Genomic DNA, 17,038 nt, shown 5'->3' with positions numbered 1-17,038 from the left:
CCCTAAACTCCATGCAGAGACTTTAGTCAAAGAGCAGAGAGATGTGTAACTCAGGGGTAAAAACAAAAACAACACACACACACCCCCTCCCCCCCAAACACTGCCACTTGAGTGCTCCAGCGAAATAAACAGTTTGGTGAAAAGGTTAGCAAGCATTTACGCTAGACATCCATATTTTCTAGGGACTCTGGCAAAGGTAAAGCAGACCAAAGGCTGTATTTTCTAACTCAGTGATCAGTCCAGTGATTTCAGCTTCTCACACTATGGATAGAGCATTTCTCACTGCCGACAAAAATTGACTGTGCACCTTCAAAAAGATGCTGCTGGTGGAGTTTGTCCGGAGCACATTGCAGCATCTACTCTATTATATTACAGTGACGATAGTCTTAGAGCCTGTAAGACTACTGCTTTATTCACAGATAATGTTAGCGTTATCTCTAGGCAGCTTCTACACAAAGCCATGTGGCTTGGGCCTTCTAGCAACAGCTCGACATTGGGAAACACCTTGAGGTTCAGATACTTTAATCTTCAGACACTGCACAGGCTACGTATGTAACAAGCTATAGGGGAATATACCCACCAGCAGACAGTGCAAGAAAAATCTGCCTACAAGACGTAGTCTCCTACTAAATCCTAAGATTGGTTTATGCCCTGAAATGCAGGGTATTATATCCCTTGTAAAGCTCTCGTTTAATTTGCTATTAATTCTGGAGATTCTTGTTATCCATATCAAATTTCTAATCCTTTTTTCAAATCCCATAAGCCAAGCACTCTTGGCTTCCATGATGTTTTGTGGTAATAAGTTCCAGAGTTTAAGGCACTGCCTGGAATCCAAGCACAGGGCTGGGAATCTGGCATTCCTGGCTCCGCCACCACAGCCACTCCCCGCCGAGTGGAAGGGTAGTAGCTACAGATGATGCAAGAAAGTCCAGGTAGCATCACACATTTAAAAAAAAAAAAGAAAGAAAATTGCAGGTAGGGTGAATAATAGAAAACGTTTAAAGGCTGGTACACGTTTTTCAGGAGTGTCTGCATGACTTCAATGCCCAGGTCATTTGGGTACTTTTGAAGTTCTTACTCATGTTCTATTTCTATAAATTTCTAGTTATTCTCATGTTACACATACAAACGCTGCTCTCTTGAACCCACATGTAGAATGGGACATGGTTTGAGCCTGGCCACTTTCTCTGTACTGCTCATGAGTCTGACAGATCTAGATGAGGACCAGGAAAGCTGTTCCCGATACGTTTCCCTTCCAATTTTTTTTTAAACATAAGCATGAAAATCAAGCGTCTTGCCAAGTCTGGCCATCAACAGTGTAAAAGTATTAGTTTATTCTGGTGTTTTTTTCCTTCCTCCTAAAGCTGTGATCTGTGGGAAGACAAATTAGTCTTTTAGTTTATGTTTACCATAAACAGCTAAGGCATTTTACCACCAAAGTCTCTAGTCACGCCAAAGCCAGTCATCTATGAAATATCCACATTATGACATTTAGACCACTTTTAAGAAGACAGCCTCCTCAAGCTCCCACTATAGCTGAAGGGGAGAGACAGGTTAACCTGGCAGCAAATCTAAGCAGAGCCTACAATTAGGTGCAATGAAAACTTCCCTTTGTCAAGTGCTGGCTTCCTTTCATTCTAAGGATTCACTGACCTGTCCCCACAAGCCTTCAGGATTTCTGGAAGTCCACGGTCACATCACGCTTCCCAAACTCTTTTCCCGTTCAAGAATCTTTAAAACGAACTCGGTCACGGCAGATGTCTCTGTAACAATGAAAAGTACGGAAAAAAACTCATGCCACATCCATGCGTTAACACGGCTCAGGGAGGCCTGAAAAGGTGCAGCAAGCCCTGCTCAGCAGCCCTACCTGCAGCCACTCCTGCTCTGCTTCCTGATGCGCGAGGGTTTTTTTGTTTTCCCACAGCAAAGCAAGGAGCATCAGCAGGACCAAAGATGAGTCTGCAACTGCCTCGTCCGAGCAGAGCAATCGTCCCCGGTCGGGACCCGGCGGAGCAGAGCTCTCTTCTCGGCTGCAAGTACAAGTGCTGCTCTGACCCCTCCGAGCCACCCCGGCAGCTCCCCGCTCCCCCTTGCTCCCCGCGGGACGTCAAAGGGGGAGCCGCTCCCGCTACCCGGGACTACAAACTTCGGCCGCCGCATCCCCGCCCGCTGCCGCTCGGGCTCCCCGCTTCGGCGCGGCGCGACCCTCCGCGGGGCGCGGAGCCGCGGCCCCCCGGCCCCAGCCCCTACCTCGGCGGCAGCCGGGGCTCAGCCCGGCGCCCGGCCCCGGTGCGGCGCCCGCGCCTCCGCTGCCGTTTAAATGGGCAGGTTCGGGCCCGGCAGGGAGCATGCGCTGCCGCGGGCGGAGCGGGGCCGCCGGAGGCGGGGGGGGGTTCGCCGCCCCGGGCCGCCCCCCCCGCCGGGGAAAGCAGCCCCTCGCCCGCGGGGCATCGCGGCCGAGCCCCGGCGGAGCCACCGCTCGCCCTCGGAGAGGGGCTGCCCCGAGCCCCGCTCCGCCGGGGCGCTCACCGTGCGCGGAGCGAGTCCCGCCGGAGCCGCTGCCATCAGCCTCGTGGGTTAGTGGTTCAGCGGGGACGAGTCGCCCAACGCGCATAACTTGCATTTTAAAAAAGCCCTGCTCCCCCCCCGCGCTTCTTTCTGCTCGAGAATTACCCACAGTATGACTCGTTTCTTGGTTTGTTTTGTTTTACTAATTATTCATTACTTGTAATTGCTTGGATTGTATGCAAATGGATTCCGTGCTATGGGAAGCTTGTGACCTGGCCCCTGGACATTATTCATGGTAGATGACTGCTTAAAATCACATGGCTTGCAAGGGGGAGAGAGAGACAGAACATATATGCTTATAGAGGGAGATCCAGACATTATATCGCTAACTTGTCTAACTATAGTGGAACAGAACCATGAGTTGAGGCGAAATGAATGCTCTTATTCATACATACCGCCCTCGAGATGAGAACCCTTAGAACGAACAGCCTTCCTTAAACATCTGCATCAACAAGTATCTTTTTTTGTGTGAACGCTCATGAGCAGAGGGTAGGAAAAATGAGACAAGAATGCAGTTGACAAAAACAGCTGTTCTTAAATTAATGTTTGCAAATGCTTGGGCCAGTTCTTCAGCTGATAGGTCATCAAAAGACTTGTGCTAGTTTGTACTATTTAAAGATTTGGCCCTCTGTTTTGCAATGTATTCATCCAGCTCTACTAGTTGCAGAAGCATTATAAAGACGTAGTTATTTTTAACCTTCACAGGGTCCCTCCTTTGAGCAACTTCGTACCTCTCAAGGTCAAAAATCCCATTTCCATGTCACATTTCAGCTTGGATCAGCAGGATAGTCTTGTTTTCACTGTGAGCAGCTGTTCCCTCCCAAAGTTTGCTGAAAGGACTCACCCTACATGGAAAAAGCAGAGAAGCACCTGCATTTGTTGTCACTTGAACTGATGAGAACTCACTCACTGGGGTGGCTGACAAGGAGAAATGACACTGCTGTTTCCTGCAAAAAGTTTTTTGGCACTCCAGATGCAGCTAGGAACTCACTGAAAAAAAAAACAAACCACCAACAAAAAAAAATCACTGAAGAGCTACGTTGGTAAAGTGCCAGAGTCCAAATGGGTGGGGAAAACTGCCCCTGTTTGCTAGTGAGGGAAGTTCACAACCAATTAAATAACTATTAGTGCTGCTTTTTTTTTTTCTTTTGCACTGGAGCGTATGACTCTCACTAGGTGGATTCCCAGATGCTGTGCCTACACTAAGCTCGAGGAGCTCAGCATTGCAGGGCTCAGCGGTTAGACTAGCAGCATGAACTTGAGCTTCCTATCTTCTATTCCTAGCTCTGACTCACTGTGTGATCTTCGTTCAGGCACAAGCAGCCAGTTTTAAAAAAGAAATTGCAGGCTGTGGTGGTGGATACTCCTGGACTATCACTAAGAGGAGGCTCTGCTTGTTTCACTGAACACCACAGTGCGCTGGCACTGTTTCAACAGGCCGGGAGTTCTGCGAAGCTTTGCGAGTCAGAAAGCAAAACAGCAGCTCCACGTATCATCTACACTAACAGGAGACAGGGCAGGTCACAGAGAGTCTTGCTTGTTACTCTCCAAAGTCATGAGATAAACATTTACAGTTCCATACCAGGACAAAAGACCAATACTCCCTAGAGACGGTCTGGGTTTGTTCAGAAGTGGTGGTCCAGACCAGAGGCAGGGGAACTTGCATTGTTGACAGGCACATCACATTTTCTAGATTTACCAGACAGAAAGTGGGTTTAACTATGGCTAACAGCAGGATAGGACAACTGATACTGTGCTACATCAAATACTAGTTCATTCATGCTTCACTTAAATTCCTAGCATGTATGACCAATGCCCTTCCATTGAGGCACTATAAAAGTTAGGTGCTACTCAAGTATTTCAGTCTTCCCATCTCTCATCTCATTTTCCCTTTAATAAAGCAGTGATAACAATATTTACGCACTCTGACAAGCACTTGGCAACTTGTTGATAAAGGCTCCAGTGGTGCGACATATCTTTATTGCAATAATCTCTTCAAATTCCAGCCAGACATCCTGCCCCTCCGTGGAAAGCATTCGTGGGTTCTAGCTGCAGGTGAACACAGCTCTAGGTCCTCCCTCTTCAGCAAGGTATTTTCACACTTAGCTGAAAGCACACCTTCATCTCATCCAGCTTCTGCTCTACAGGACTAGCTCCGTGCTGAACTGCTACATCTTGTACTAGTTCCCGGTACAAGGAGCACAGAGGGAACCCTGAGATCTTCTACATGGTTTTTCTTTGCACAACTTTTGTCCCTTCCTCTCCATGGCACCACTGCTTTCATCTACTGCCTCTTGCTCATGACGCTCAGATCCTTTGGGACAAGGCCATGCTTTTTTCTAAGCTGACAGCAAGGTAGTAGTCCTGCATAGATAAAGAAGAAAACAATAAATGAACAAAAATGACTCCCCCCTGGAGGAATAAGCACTGGAAGTTACAGCCAGAGACATACGTAAGAGAGACTAAGGTGGCAGCACGTCACTTGCATAGCTGTACGCAAGCACAAATTTGAGTTTCATGGTCTGCAACGCAGCAGGGACAGAGAGCTGCAAGGGCAGCTTTTCCCCTGCACTCCCTCACACCAGCTCATGCAGCTACAGCAGTGTTTGAATGCTGATTACCAAAACACCGATGCTTGCCTACAGGGCCTCAGCTGAGGCCTTCCATAGTCATTTCATAAACGTTACCAGAAGGAAAGAAGGCACGTGTCACCACGAGAAGTCAAATACAGCCACGCACTGGTGGAACTTCCACTCCTCCCTGCTCCTTCCTTCCACTACAGCTTTACAGATCTCACATCTACCAGACAACAACTCCCCACAACTGAGCAAGACCAAAAGACTAGGCATTTCCTGAGCCTTCTTACGTGCTCCTGTAACTCATCCACCAACCAACCGAGGATTTCAGAGCACATTACACATTTTCCTGTTGCAGGGCTCCATGCTGACAGCTACTGAGGATCCCAGACGTAGTTCCCAGAAGCACTTTGGCAAGCGCCCAGTGGGATCTTTTGTGGAATCAGAAACTCTGAAAATTTAGACCATATACTTGGATACCTAAACATGGCAATAAGAGCCTGACATTACTGGTTTCAGTAGATCCAGTCCTGGGCTTATAAATGGACCTAATCATTTTGCTGAAGTAGGACTAGAAGGTTCAGAACATTGCAGGATTGAGCCATCACAGGCATCTGTAAACTAGATTAATTTATCAAAAGGGGGAAATACAGAGTCAACTGCCATCTCAGCTGCTCATGCCTGATTAGATCATAGCATAGATTTGCCCTGATCTTATCTAAATCTCATGTACCCAGCCAAGTGGAGCTCATGGTATCTGCTAGAATATTGATGGGGTTAGGCACCATCACATGTGGCAAATAAAACAAGGAGCCAGAGAGCAGGAGACCATCTCAGCTCTACCCCGGGCACAGGGTGCGCTGGGACAGCTGTGAGACAGAAGAGTCTGCTCTTCTGCTGCAGCTACACAGAGAGAATGCACAATCCTGATTTCCTCTACAGATCTTAATCTTGCTGCACAGAGGGATTTCATGGATGCTCCGATTTACTCTGGAAGCCACACCAGCCCCAGATTGGCCAAAGGTAGCTTTAAGGCCATTTTGTGCTTAATTGCAGAAAATGCGACTCCTGAACTTGATTGCAGACTGTTTGCTGACTCACAATGCAAACCTTTCACTCTCTCTAAGCCAAGAAAATAAACCCATCCTCAGCACCCCACCCAGGGAGGTTAGGAGTGACTATTTACAGAGCACTCAGATACCAAGCTGGAAAAGCGTTAGAGAAATGCAAAGTAGAAACATAGTTTGGTGGTGTTTAGTGCTGTTGCCTCGAGAACAAAGGTGGGAATTCATGCTGGACACTCGGGGCTTTTAGAAGGATCTTTCCCAAGAAGCTAACAACCCCAGACCTCTCGTGCCAGTCGGGAGTGATGCTGCCAGAAGACGGACTTTGTATAATTGTGTCTAATGCACCTTTAAAGAGAAAAAGCTGCTAGAACAAACAAAAGCAGCGCCCAGCTGCGCAGGCTGTTTATACTTGAGGTAGCCAGAGCCGGCGGCTGCACTTTAGGGCTTATCTTCGCTCTCTTTCTAAACAGGAAATGTATTTTTGTCTCAAGCATTTCGGGAGAAGCCACCAGGCTAAAACTTTCAGAATGTGGGGTGTGAAAAATGAGCATTTCAACTCCCTCATGAGCCCTGAGACATGGTGGGTGGGTACCCAGAACAGCAGGGTATTGCCTCTAACCACAGTGAGAAGAACTTTGCAGGGCCAGCTCTGCTGTGCACCAGGGGTCCTCCAACACATCAGCTGTAGGAAAATCAAGGGATGTAAGTGGGGCTACCAGGTCAGCTCTCGTGCATGCAAAAACTGCCACCGTCAGCATAATTGAGGAGGGAGAATCTGGGGCAGGGAAACTGCAGAAACTGCATTTTCCATGGCAGTAGGGGTTCCTTGGTAGAGGCATTACCTGTGGCTGGAGTAGCACCAGGCTGGACGGTGCCTGCTCCTGAAGACTGAAGAGAACAGCACATGTTCTTGCTTCCTCTCCAACACCAAACCGAAGTTGCAACATCCTACAGGTTTACTATCTCCTTGCTTAGCACCGTCATCCCCAACTAATGGTGCAAGCAGCTGGTTTGCTCTGTGTAAGACTGCAGGGAGGACACTGTATCAGCACTATACTGGCTTTGCACAATTTTTAGCTCCCCCAGTTTTGCCCTAAGTTTCATGATATTTAGTCTCAAAGCACTTGGAGTCATGGATTCAGTGAAGTGGGTTTTTTTGTTTTTGTTTGTTTGGGTTGTGTTGGTTTTTTTTTCTTTTTAAAAAGATTTATTTCCACATCTTTTGGTTGTGGAGAAAAGGTTGGAAACATGATTGGCCATAAACTGCCAAAACCAGAATGCAATGCTTTTTTTTTTTTTTAATTTGGATTCTCAAAACTCAAACAATCTCATGATTTTTGAGACTCTGCAAAGCCTGTCTCATATTGGAAGAGCTGGATTTGGTTCGAGAGATTTTTCTTGTTTGGTAGGGAGGTGGGGTCACTGTGTACCACTTACTGGACTCCAAGGCCTTTGCAGCCAAGCAAACAAATTTGCTCCCTCGTCAAAATCCTTATTGATACTGGAACGGCTCCCACTGTTTGCAGCTTAGCATCAATGTTACTGTCCCTGCAGGCAACGCAGAAAGAAAGAAGCTCTCCGTGAAACTGTGTGTATGTGAGTGTTGCTAAACCGGGTTTGAAATCCAGGCATATCTGCTATATTTACAGAGTGCAGGACAAACATTTTAGCCTTCCCCCTGCTGTTCCCTTGGCTGCATTCTTAACCTCTGCCTCTTCTAGCCAACCTTCTTTCCCCCGTACACAGCACCACGTGCTCAGTTGCCTTCCCTGCCTTTCAGGATGTAGCCAGAGTTTTGAATTGTGCCACCCGCCAAGCAAGCCGTGGTTGCCCCTTGCCCTGCCAGGAGAGCACTACAGAACCTGGGAGGGAGGGACATCCTTGCTACAAATGTACAAAGAGAAACCACAACAGCGGCACAAAATCCATACAGCTTCACTAAGGGGAAGTTGGAGAGCAACTGAACAACGGCTCTGCTGAATCCTCTTCCCCCTGCCGTTGCTTTGCATTTTTTTTGTTTGCTGTCACCTGTGTGTGCAGGTAAGCCCAAATTTCCCCTGTGTAAAAAGGAAGCACAGTTCTGTTTTGGTCCCCTGCCTGACAGCAGCCACAGACCCCAGGAGTGCAGGCTCCAGCTCTCTGAACCTTTGGCTACTGTGAACTTTAATCCTTATCATTGCACAGCCTTGCCCCCCACACCTGGCCTCTGGCCACAGCGAGCTCTTTAACCCTCCGCACCCCAAGGACAGCCAGGCGCCACATAGGAAGGCCACTGTAAAGATAAGGATCGCTTTGCACCACCTTACTGTACAGCCTACAGTGCATCCCTGATACCACCCTGCCTCTCCTCCCCTAACACAGCACTCCTCACCCACCTCAGTCCTACAAAAGAGGCAGGGAAGAATTTCCTGGCCAGTGCCTTCAGCAACAGCCCAGTAGATGCCAGGTTAGGAAGGGTCCCACTGCCCTCTGATGTAGTTCAAGCTTTCCTCATCAGAGTATTAGGTAATAGCTTGCATCCTGCCCACTTCCTTCCCACTCTTACCCTAAGGGGGTAAATTTATTTCACTGCAGCCCAGAGTCACATTGCCACGGGGCAAAGCAGACAACTCTAGTGTCAGTTTACCATTTCCAGCTCAGAGGATAAGATTTGGGGGTCTTCCTTGTGAAATTGCCTAATTTCAATTCAAATCTGTTTAGAGAAAGCTGCCTATGGATTGAGCTCCTTCCCACCCTGCATGTCTGGTACCTGCAACTTAAAAGCTACTCTCTGCCTTGCCGCCCTTTAGTTCTGCTAAGCTAGAGACAAAGCAATGGATTTCTTTCTGGTTTGGGTGCCAAGGAAACTGTCAGCTTCCATTCAGTCTCCAAGCTGTTCCCTGCAACACATTTGCTCAGCCACTTGCAAATGATGCACCCCATGAGCCATCCAGTCAATTTCCCAGGACAGCTTCAGTGACAAGCGCTGGCCATGGGACCCTGGGACATGAGGTAGGTAACAGATGAAACCAGGGGCCCTGGCATGCAAGAGACTGATGACCTTGACTGAACAATTGCTTACTAATACAAGTCCCTCTTGAACAAGGACAACTAGATGAAAAAGCAGGTCTTGCTGTTTGTTCTAGTTGGGGGCCATCTCATTTCTTTAATGAAATTCTACTTATTTGCAAAGGGACATAAAAAAGTTCCAGTTCCTTGAATAAAGCAGGGCCTAAACAATGAGAAATGCCATCTTTGATTACAGATCCAAACCCTTTCTCCAGGCAGTACCTAATGCCACAGCACTCAGCTCACACTGGAGGTGTCCCAAGACTCATTTCGACAGTGCCCTTGGCTTTTCTACCCCACTCAAATTTTTTTCTTCCCACCCCTGCTTCTCTCACATAGCCACAACTCCTCCAGTCAATGTCCTTAGCTTCTGCATCAGCAAGAATCATGCTGCTTGCATGACAGTTCTCAGCCTTGCCAGAGAGTTTTGCGCAGAACTTGGAGTCAGTTCTTGCAGAGTAATTCTTTGGCTCCATCACAGGCTCGCACACTCCTGGAGCAGATGTCCTAACAAAAACCAAAAAGGTGGTCCTAGGCCTAGATGTTCCCATCTGAGCATAGGAGGACATAGGACACATGGGAGTAAAACAAACAAGAGGGCAAGTTAATTAGCTTGCATCCCAAGAACAGTTTGGGATGTGGTCCCAACAGAAAGTTTGTATTGGAGCACTGAGCCTCCTGTGCAGCATGTTGTCTTCCACTGCAGGATGCACAGTGGGATCTGTGAACAGGAATCATTACTGGAAATGCGGTATTGGGGGCCTCGAGTGTGTGTTAGTGCTCACATCGCAAGATGCTACTCATCTATCACCCTGTGAGGCAGCAGGAGACATTCAAGGCAAGCCAGTAAGGGAGGAGGGCAGCAATCTGAAGAGGAATAACTTAATTTTCAATGAAAGCCTCATCCACTCTAAAGCAAAGCCACTGATGTGGTCTGAACCATCATCAGTTCCTGAAGGGAAAGCTCTCAAACCTCTGATTTCCAACCTCCGGAAGCCTTGTAAAATCCCCTGGCCCACCTGGTGGCATATAGGCTGAGAGGAAGAATTGCCTCTCCAGTAGAGGAACAGGTATCTTCTAGCCAAGAAAGTCAGACTGCCTAAATGAAACATGCCACATTCAGATGGCACTCGCACTTCTCATCACTGCAAATTGACTTGCAAGATCCTGTTTGTTACCGCAGCAGCCACGTGGACATCCACATGCCCATATGCAGCACACCACGCGCAGATACAAACCCCAACGGTCACAAACCCATTCGCTAGCTTTCAGCCTGCCATACTGAACAAAGCCTGAGCACCCAGCCTGATGGAGCTGTAGGAAATTATATATGTCTAAATATACTTTTTACAGCCTAAACTGAGATCAAACTCCACCCACGAGGCAAAGAACTATGCATTGATGTGGATACTGCCAGAATTAATAGATTTCCAGGAGTATTTGCTCCAGCAGCTCAGCTGTTAAGAGTGGTAATACAGGAGGCTGAGAACTGCCACAATTTGTCATTATGGGGTGAAGCACAAAAGCCGAAACAGAAAATCAACTATAAAATATTTAAAGAAACCACCCCAGCCATATTTACTGAAGAAGAAATTTGTCAAACCAGTTGATCAAGAATAATTATCTATGAAACTTTACAAGATTAAAATTTCCCTTTTCTTGACTATTCTGTTATACAATTGATGGGCAGATATTTGCTTCAGGTAAACAACATGCACCCTGTTTATAGCACACAGTGCAAATATTTCCCAGCATGTTTATTCTGAAATACTTGTACCGTACAGATGGGAAGTGATTGCAGAAGAAAGACACCCAGGCTATGCTCCTTTCCAAAGCACTGGTTGGAAGCAGCTGTTAGATAAGCTGCATCTTTGCTGGATGATGAATCCTGCCTTAGAGGAACTGAGATACTAGAGATGGAGAAGAATGAGGCCATACACCTGTCTGCAAAGAAACATGAAAGTGATCCTGTAGGACTGGGAGAACCTTGATTCTATTTCATTAATTAAAAAAAAAGGGGGGGCATCATCAAAAGAATAATAAGAGAGTTTTCCATTCAAGTCTCACAATGACAGAACAGGGCAAACATGGCTATCTCATCTGCCTACCATCATCCCACGTTTCTGTGTCTTCACAGGTCTTGCCCTTCTCTCCCTTTAATGTCTCTAAAAGCTATTTTTCTTTCTGTCACACTTCTCTAGAATTTTTATTGCTATTCGCAGCGCCAGGAGTCAGGAAGGAGGTATTCTAGAACCAGCCAAAGCATCAGCTCCCTTGCTTCTGCTATCCCCAAACAAAATAAAAAATAATTGAGTGTGCATTGATAACTTTGTCATTAATTCACTTCCTAATCAGCCTCACTATCTTAAATCCTAGGGATGACTTCAACCTGAATGTTAAAAAATGTTCCATGATGAACCATACCAGATATTATTATTGACAATTCTGTGTCACTCCCATCCCCAGCAGCTCAGGAGACTTACTAAGGGGTCACTGGCATTCAACAAATCACTTGTTTAACAAAGGAAGAATGGAAGAATTGCCTGGGGTCAAGACGCACAAACATCATTGGAGACTTTCCCCAGCAGTGGTCCTAGACAGAGTCCCCCCTTTTTTCCATATGGTAGAGTGAGTACTCAAATTTGATGTAATGAGCACTGTCAGAATGGGATCAACTACAGAGAACGACCTATTACCACCCCCCCCCTTTTTTTTAAGGAGCCAAGAAACCTCTTCTGGAGTGGATTTAGCTGTCACTTGCCTTGATTTTTATAGGGGAATTTTTCTCTTGCAGAAGCCTAAACATGAGAGCTGGAAAAGATCAGACAGCCTTGCCACCAGAAGTAACAGAGGACTGCTCGTTACCATGCCTTCTCTACAGCAGGGCAGCTCAAAAGTCACCAGCTGGTAGGCCATGGCCACTTCTCAGTAAAATACAGAAGGAACATCTTGAAGTGCTCCAGCTGTGTACAGAGGCAAGACACATGCTGAGAAGTGCACATGATTCAGACAGCATGCGAGTCAGCCTCATGAGGACAAGTCTCCTTGAGGTTCTTTCTCCTTTTCCTGACTTTTATACAGCATTTCGCAACTTTTCCACCACATGACCCCCAGCTACAAGGAAAGAGCAGCTTCTCGCTCATTCAGCTGTAACAAAAGGGTAGGGCTGCAGGGGTCTGACATTAAGTCTGCTCCTCAGATGGAGAAGATTCCCAAGAACACAAGTAATTTGTTTCAACTGGCTTTCCTTTTTTTTTTTTTTTTTTTTGGGTCAGGGTACCTTCAGATATATTCCAATGAGGAATGTTGCTGTAACTAGCAGCAGGTTGACTCCAAGTTTATTATTGAGGCTCACTACACACCAGGACAAACTTTGTCTATGCTAACAAATTTTTAACCTGCTGTGCAAGCATAGCCCCCTAGAGCAGATGCAACACACGCCTAGAGATGGCATTTCCCACCCCTTCCTTGTTGTAGGTCCACATACTTCAGAGAAAAGCCTGGAGATCAAAGTAAGATTTGAGAAATGTTGCAGTATCAGTGAGGAAAAGGAGGTTGCAGCTTTTTTTTTTTATTTTTTAAAGTATGTTATGCCAACAGCTATTCTGCCAATGCTGCCAGATAGACCAGGTTTATGTTTAAAGCTTGGTTATTTGTTTTGGTGTCAGCAACGCCTTCAAGCATTTAAAGTCTTGGGAACTTTTGTTTATTTTAATTAGTACAGTGTTCTACCATCAGATCAGAGAACTGGTCTCTTCCTTGTTGGGTTTGAACTAAAATGACTGAACGTGCAAAGAGAATAATTCCCTACAGCCTACTTCCCACGCTGCACTTGTCGGGCACGTTGGTCTCAGTTGCTCTCTTTCCAGCTACATGGGGTACTGCTTCAGGGGCATCTACATAAAGTTCTACCTGGGGAAGCAATACTAAGAGGGAGAGAGTTCTCTTTCAACCAGTCCGATTTGCCAGGGGTCAAGGGAGCTGGTTTCTCCTCCCCAAACTGTCTTAGGGTCCAAGCTGTAACATGGCTTGGGCCTCTTTTACAGGAGACTTCATGGTTTCTGTCCTCACCTACACTCAGCACAGCCCTCCAGCAGAGACCTGGCCAGTGGAAGGCAGAGTCCATGAATTTAAAGCAGACTGAAGACATATTTCTGGAAAGCAACAAACATCCAACAAGCTCACCTTAGATCTGAGCCAAGATAGCAACATTTAGCACTCATAACAGCTCTCTTTTTCAAAGTGATCTATTCATGTTAAGAATATTTATGTTTGCATTTAACTCACTTGGGAAAATGAAATATAAGAGGTAACACAAGTTGTTAAACTCTGCAACTTGGTCTTCTGCATTTAAAAGCCCTTGGTGGTGTGGGGAGAAGGAGATGCAAGAGTGAGAAACAAGGACTTGCACCCAAGGATACTTTTTTTTTCCTTTTGGCACTCTTGCTCAACAAAAGAAGGAAATGGAAAAAATGTTTAAAAAAGTCACTTAAGTGGTATTACTCATTTAAAGGTGCAAAAACAGTTTAATGTGAATGAGACTGAAAGAACCTGAGTCACTTCCAAATATGAGACCTAGTTTGCCTTTGAGAAATGTTACCTATTAGTTTAAAACTAATGTACTGAACTGTTTCTGGGAACAGAAAGAACAGTTTCAAATGCAGTATCCTAATCAGCAGTGAAGTAAAATTTTTTAAAAAGCCAGTTTAGGGAAGAAGAAATTATGGGTCTATATAATATATAGGACTATACCCAAACTATTCCTTCCCTTCATTCATTTCTCAGGAAGTGAAGCAGAAACACGGTGCATGCTCTAGGAGAGACTACAATATCCTCTTTATAAAACGTTCAGAAGAGCATTTAGCTAATTAAAAAAATCCAAGCAAAAAGAGCCAATTAAAAAAAAAATCAGTACTAACTTCATCTCACAAGAAGAGGACAGAAGTTTTCAGACATAAACCACTCCAATTAATCAAAAATGTTTGAAAATGTTTGTAATTAACAAAGCTAACAGTCCCCACTGTTAAGGAAAGCCACTAATTGATAATGCTAACCAAAACCTTCTAACAAGGCCAACTGCTTAGTTAGAAATGCTTAAGGAAAAAAGACAGTATGACAACAGGAAATTTATTGCTGCTGGAACTGTTATCTTATCTACTCAAAACACAAGTGTTATTCAACCTGAAAGACAAGAGATTATTCAAATAAAATACCAGTCTCTCTTCGAGCTACAGAATTTGCAATTCTGAATATAAAGCAATCCTTTGAATATAAACCCAAACTTACCATTTTGAAGGGTAAATGAAATATTATTGAAGAAAACGGGAAACAGCTTTGACTTTGTGCAAGATTGTTTTCATTTGTTGTCCATCACAAAACATGCACACACAGGAGACCAAACTGCAACCACGGTTTAAGGCCAAGGGCTGAATTTGACCTAGAGACTTTAATTCAGCATTGACTTTAAAAAGGAGCTATCCCTTACCGGTCTTTTTCATTCATGGGGGGAGAGGGCATTCCAATGCCTGCCCACAGTGGGATAACAGCACTTGAACTTGACCTATATCTATGGAAAGAGGAAAAAACCCCAAAACACACAAAACCATTTCCTGGTCTACATCAAACTCTGAAGCTGGAGATGCGTATTAGTTCATAACCACATCCTGGGCTAACAAGCAGCACTCCCAGATCAAATTCAAGTCTAACATATCACACATTACAGACATTTAGTGCTTTTCAATCAATGCATGACGAACAGACACCTTTCAGAGCTCTACGCTCTCCTTACCCTGCACCCCACATCTAGCCTTTGTACCAACTCCACAGGAGTTTAGGTTATTAGTGATATCTTTCCATATTTGATTTATCCTATTGCATGGTACATAGACCCAAATACCAGTGAAAGTAGTAAAAAAACCCCTGTTCACTTTGTGGTTTGCTGCATCAAAACTATATCTAAAAATATGCTTCTGAAGTACAGGTAATTTTCTGGGAAATCTCTCCATTTCCACAGTTCCTCCAGGTTTCCTTCAACATGCAAGATGGGGAAGAACGAACCAGCAGCTCTTTAAATCAACTTCGTCCCATTTACTTGCTCTTTCAAGGCCGCCTATAGGGCCAAAACAAGCTGTACTGCAGAAAACAAATCTAATCTTGAATTCCACCTTTTGACTTTATTTTCATCCCATAACCAAACACTACCAAAAGAAAACGCAAACAGGATATTCCTGAGGCAAAATTCTGTTAGGTTAAAACTTGACAGCTACTATTCTTTGCCAAGGGAATCTTATCCCCCCAGTTTGGCAGCGCTCGCTGTAGTAACAAAACCCTATGTGTGTCCACTTCTCAGATGCACATCCATTAAATGGAAAAACAAATAATTTGTTTCTGGTATTAATTCTCTGTAAATAATACTACAAAGCCAATGGGAACTTTTAACTTATGTTGGCAGACCATCTGCCTACAGGACTGAGCAGTCCGTAAATACACTGGATTAAAAAAATCAGTATGAGGAGGAAAGCCGCCAAAGACTGCGTATACTAATAGAGTGGTCAAAGACTAGTGGCAGTGGGGAAGAGTAGCAGCTCTTTAAAAAGAGTTCACAGATCCTAGTCTTACACCATTTCTTAGAGTAAGTAGTGTTTGTTCGTGGGGACAAAAGACATGCCCCAGCTGCTAACTGCTAATTAATCCTAAAACTGAAATAGTGTGGCAGTACCTGAAGGTAACTTTTACAGCTGCTCTAGATGAAGAATCCATGTCAAGACTGCAGCATATAACTGCAGATACCACAGTAGTGAGGTAGAAATACCTGTCAAGGTATTAATTGCCTGGTATGTTTAAAAAGAAAAGGGAGGAATGCCATAAGCTGCATTGTTAAGCGACTCCGTTCCAGAAGCCTGGAGCATCACTGTCCAACACCAAACACACCTACATCACAATAATCTCCATCTACCACACTACGGACTAAAATAAAGAGAGCAGGCAAGAGAAGCAGAATCTGCAGCCGTGCACCAGCTTACAGCCGTCAATAAGCGTACGGGATTTGTGTTGGGCAACAGAGATGGCATTTCACAACCTCTGAAAACAAATACGTGAACCATCCTATGCTGCGATCGGGCACCAAATGCCTCAGGGACCACTACTGAGTGTGCTGCTGAACTGGGCAAGTACAAGGCATACCACAATTACTTGCTCGGTAAGGTCACAATCTTAAGTGTTTTGCTGTACCAAACCCTTAGGAAAACTAGGTCTCTTAGGATCCCAGAAGCAGCTTCGTCCTAAACCCCATTAAGGAAGAAGTGCTTTCAGGTGTTCACGCCGAAGAACCACAACTTCAGTTTGTGACACACACACGCACAAGCAAAACACAAACATGACTACAAGATCCGAGATTTATCTTATAATAAAGACGCAGCAGTCAGGGGACATCTCTTCAGCGCAGCCCTTACCACAGGCCGAGGCGCGACCCCGCTCAGCCCGGAGGCGGGAAGCGCGCGGCGGGCTGACAGGGCCGCAGCAGCCCGGCGGCGGCGGGCGCGGGGAGCAGTGCGCCCCCTGCTGGCCCGGCGCGGAGCGAGCCGGGGGCGACAGGGAGGACATGGGAAGGAATGGAAAAAAAAAAAATGAGCAAATGGTTGTAAAACTGCTGCCGAGCTTGCTGTTGTACAGCGTTAGAGCGAAGATTCTGCAGGAAGTTAGAGGACATCTGCTATAATGGATTTCTTAAAAGCACAAACTCACTGTGCACATGGGACAATGTGTTGAGGAAGCGACCTG

General features: G+C 45.7%; 1 protein-coding gene across 3 annotated transcripts in view; it reads right to left on the bottom strand.

Annotated features, from left to right (window-relative positions):
- SLC45A3 (solute carrier family 45 member 3) overlaps window positions 1–3,360 on the bottom strand; it is a 33,241-nt gene extending 29,881 nt beyond the window's left edge. For 2 of the 3 annotated variants that reach the window (XR_012039564.1, XM_072845050.1), the window contains exons 1-3: window positions 2,251–2,333; window positions 1,868–2,030; window positions 1,654–1,763 (exon numbers count right to left, since the gene is read on the bottom strand). The gene's annotated coding sequence lies outside the window, so the exon portion shown is untranslated. Of the gene's footprint in view, window positions 1–1,653; window positions 1,764–1,867; window positions 2,031–2,250; window positions 2,334–3,299 lie in introns of those variants that run through there. The other variant, XM_072845051.1, reaches the window with a different exon arrangement.
- Window positions 3,361–17,038: the final 13,678 nt, after the last annotated feature.

The sequence above is a fragment of the Ciconia boyciana genome, chromosome 23 (genome assembly GCF_034638445.1).
Source record: "Ciconia boyciana chromosome 23, ASM3463844v1, whole genome shotgun sequence".
Taxonomy (NCBI): Eukaryota; Metazoa; Chordata; class Aves; order Ciconiiformes; family Ciconiidae; genus Ciconia; species Ciconia boyciana.
The sequence above is the reverse complement of the archived record's forward strand: the minus strand, read 5'-3'. Positions and strand labels throughout refer to the sequence as shown.